Source organism: Eumetopias jubatus, unplaced genomic scaffold (genome assembly GCF_037043125.1).
Source record: "Eumetopias jubatus isolate StellerSeaLion01/CBP00866 unplaced genomic scaffold, mEumJub1_p1.0 scaffold_11, whole genome shotgun sequence".
Lineage (NCBI taxonomy): Eukaryota > Metazoa > Chordata > Mammalia > Carnivora > Otariidae > Eumetopias > Eumetopias jubatus.
In genome coordinates, this window is record NW_028274817.1 from 117,194,197 (window position 1) to 117,198,368 (window position 4,172).

Here is a 4,172-nt window from a genome sequence, read left to right on the forward strand (position 1 = left end):
AGCCCTGGCCCTTGATACAGACATGATATAGACACATGGTGCCTCTGAGGACAGAAGGTGGGCCCTGATGAACAAGGAACCCGGAACCATAAGCAGGGGGGTGTGGGGGCAGTGGGGCCTGGCTGTGTCTTAGGAAAGTGCTTCATCCATTCAGGCTACACTCTGCAGGCCCCGCTGGTCTTCCTGTTCATTCCGATCGCAGAAAGATTTCCTCTGCTGTTCCCACCGTCAGGACCACTCTTTGTCCTGAACTTTACAAGGCTGGGTCCCTCTCACCATTCAGGTCTCAGCTCAAACGTCACCTCCTCGGAGAGGTCTTTCCTGACAACCACATCTGAGGCTGTCTCCAAAGCTCTCAATTTGTACTGTGCACACAGATCTGTTACAAAGCAGACTTGGACTCAGTGGGTTCAGGAAGGGAGCGGGGGACAGTGGTGTGAGGCTGAGATTATTATTTTTTTTTTAAGATTTTATTTGTCAGAGAGAGGGGGAGAGAGAGAAAGAGAGCAAGTGCACACAAGCAGGGGGCGTGGCAGGCAGAGGGAGAAGCAGGTTCCCCGCCGAGCAAGGAGCCCGATGCGGGGCTCGATCCCAGGACCCTGGGATCATGACCTGAGTGGAAGGCAGACGCTTAACCGACTGAGCCACCCAGGCATCCCTGAGATTCTGCATTTCTAACAAACTCCCAAGAGATGCAAACCTGCCTCTCCCCACACCACACCCCGAGAGGCGGCCCTACCCCTCAATCTCTGTCACAGCACCTATTTCTCTTTCTTCATGGGGTGTCTCACACTTTGAAATTATGTTTGTGTACTGGATCGTTCATTGGTTGTTTGATTTACTAGAAGGTAAATTCCACAAGAGGAGGGACTAATTTTTTTGCACTATTAGTCTTTTACTTCTTTTTAATCTTCATTAGCAGAGTTCCCTGGTGATCAGATCAAATAATTATTACAAAAACAAAAACAAAAACCAAAAAACAAAAAACAAAAAAAGGCAAAAAACACCACAGTCATATCCCCCTGTGATAATCGGCTCGTAGTTGAGCACACTGATCGAGATACAAAGCTGCCTAGATTCGGGCCTACAGCAGGGACAGGCTCCCTGATTGCAGATTAACTTGGCTGAAACAGGACTCTGGTAGAGAGTTACACCACAGTAAAGTGAAGCGAGAATGTGTCAGGTAATCTTGTCAGGAGATTCAGCCTCAGTAACCTGCATTAAAGGGATAATCCTCCAAATGAGACACACAATCCACAGTCCAGGCCCTCCAGTTCCTGTTGAAGCTAACTAAGTATGGTCACCAACGCCTCATCATTAATCCATTTAAAGTCAAAGGCCTCAAAGTTCTCAACAATGCATATCAGTGACAAACCTGAGGATCGCAACTCTAGTCCTCTGGATATGGAATTGGATCAGACCCTGGGCTGTGGGTTTTTTGTACTTCATACCTATCACCTGAATTTTGGGATCCTCCAGAGGTGAAGATCCTCTGGCTTGGTCCAAAGTCTTTCGGGCAGAGCCCAGAAGGCTTTAAGTTGTGACAGCGATGCCCTTGAAATGGGTGTCCTGGATCCATTTTTTCCTGTGAGGCAAGGCGGACACTCGATCTGGTCAGTCACTTGTTTGCATTTCAACCTAGGTTTGTTCAAGAGCTTTTTGATCTGGAAGTGGTGGAAGACTGCCAAGGCTCTCACCAGCCCCTCACCCACCAGCTCCTCCGTGGCCTCCCAGGCACCCAAGAATGTTAGTTTACTGGTGAGGTCATTGCCTTTATGATCTTCGGGGGGAAAATTCCTTCGCAGGTTGTAATCCCTGTGACCAGTGAATAAGATAGATGTCCACATAGTCCTGTTTCAGATTCTTGGCAGTCTTCGGATCGGCTTCCTTCACTAAGATTCTCTCAAAGGTGGGTCCTAACTTGCTAACGATGAAGAGGTCCTCCTGCTTCACGACCTTCTCTTGGATGGCTTTTCCCACCTCATTCTTAATCCTTGATAGACATAGGCACAATGTGATGATATCCTGCCTCAATGGCCACCTTCACAGGCTCCTTGACTTTGCCTGGAGGAGACTTCCAGGTGCCCAGGCCCACAATAGACATCTCAGCTTTGGTATCGGGCTCCACCAGGGTGGCCGTGGCTGTTGCGGAAACATTTCTGAGCAAGCCGGTAGACATACCGGGCCGTGGTTAAGGGCACTGGCCCTCAAGCAGGGACTTTGTCCAGGGTTTTCACTTTTCTATTCCCAACACTTAACACAGGACCTGGCATGTTACAGATGCTCTGGCAGTACTGTTAAATGAAGGGTGTTTTCCAAAATTCATTCATTCCTGTAACTCTTCAGTACCTGCTTACTGACTCAGCAACTGCTTCTTTATACAACAGGGTCTAGATTGTAAGTGAAGGGCAGAGGCACTCAACTGCCACGCCAAAGTGGGTTAAGAAGCTTGTACTAGAATGTAAATCTGATGTTACTCAGCAGTATTTAGTTAGTATGAACTTCTTTTTCATAGCAACTTTCTTGATGAAGAAAATTGCTTTCCCTTTTGGCACAGGCTCCTTTTCTCATCACAGAACAGTGTGAGCTGGCAACTGTGTGTAGGCGGCATTGTTCCTAGCACTGATACAGAGGCAAGTAGCTTAGTAAGATATATACTCCAACTTCAGGAGCGCCTGGGTGGCTCAGTCAGTTAAGCATCTGACTCCCAATTCTGGCTCAAGTCAAGATCTCAGGGTCATGGGATGGCACCCAATGTCGGGCTCTAGGCTCAGCAGCGTGTCTGGTGGGGGGCATTATGGGAGGCGAGGGGAGCTGTGTGTAAAAGAAATGTAAAAGTGGTAAATTATCAGAAAGAAAATAAAATTGGGCACCTGGGTGGCTCAGTTGGTTAAGCAACTCGCTTCGGCTCAGGTCATGATCCTGGAGTCCCTGGATCGAGTCCCACGTTGGGCTCCCTGCTCGGCAGGGAGTCTGCTTCTCCCTCTGACCCTCCCCCCTCTCATGGGCTCTCTCTCTCTCTCTCTCTCATTCTCTCTGTCTCAAATAAATAAAATCTTAAAAAAAAAAAGAAAGAAAGAAAGAAAAGAAAATTGACAGACCATGGAGAATTGTGAGGGAGATGACAATTATAATACCAAAAATTGTGGAAGAGAATAGAGAATTATAGGAGATGCATATAGTTACAGGAGGCTTGTGGGAGCTGTGGAATATGAAAGAATTGCTAAAGAGAATATAAAATTATTTTAGCATAAATTGTCAGCAGGTATAATAATGAGGCAGATGGAAATTAGAATGTTGAAAATTGTGGGAGTGGCAGGGAGACCTGTGGGAAGAACTGAGAGAATAGAAACTTAGTGAAAAAATTCCTGGGGGAATAAAAATTGGGGTAGTTGATGAGAATTGGGGGAGAAAATGAGAACAGAATTGTAAAGGAAAACAAACTGTAGGAGAGCCTGGGAATCACGGGAGAGCAAGGCATTGTGGGAGAGGATGAATTGTGAGAAGAGAATCTGAGACGGAGAATTGTGGGAAAGAATGAGTTCTGAGAGACAGGGCAGTGCGAAAGCTGAAATACAAGAGCAGCACTGTAAAACAGTGAGGAATGGCAGGTTTGCAAAGGGGACTCATTTTACCAGGACCGAGTGTAATTCAGCTTGCAACTTGGACAGCTGCTGTTTTTAACTCTGCTGAAGCCTTGTGTCTGACAGCAGCAGTTCCTATCACATTACCATGGACTGGCAACCTCCTCGGCCCTGCTTCCATTGTTCCAAGGGCTAGGTTAGTGTTCCAGACCAGCTCCATGCCAACCTCACAGGACTTGCTCTGCGCCTCAGTTCAGAAAGTTCAACAGTAATTTAGTGCTTCTAGGCTTTGCCTTATCTCAGCCCCTCCTTTTGGGGGCCCTGAGAGGTCTAACTTAAACAGTCACAAGACACTCATTTCTCATGTCATTTTCAGTTGTCCAGAAAGAAAAGGAATATAGATGCCTTGCTAAGTGACATTTTCCCCCTTTTGTACTGATTTTTCCAATGAATGGTAGGAAATCTGCTCATTCATCAGGAAATGGCCCATTTATCATTTTCATGAATAAATGTAATGAGAATGCTAGTTTCGGCTTGGAAGTGTTATAAATATAAATCATTGGCTTCAGAATTTAAAAAAAATCTTTG

At 46.3% G+C, this 4,172-nt stretch overlaps 1 pseudogene; it reads right to left on the reverse strand.

Moving 5' to 3' along the window:
- Positions 1-1,207: 1,207 nt before the first annotated feature.
- LOC114218050 (aldo-keto reductase family 1 member B10 pseudogene) lies at positions 1,208-2,179 on the reverse strand (annotated as a pseudogene).
- Between the last annotated feature and the right edge of the window lie 1,993 nt (positions 2,180-4,172).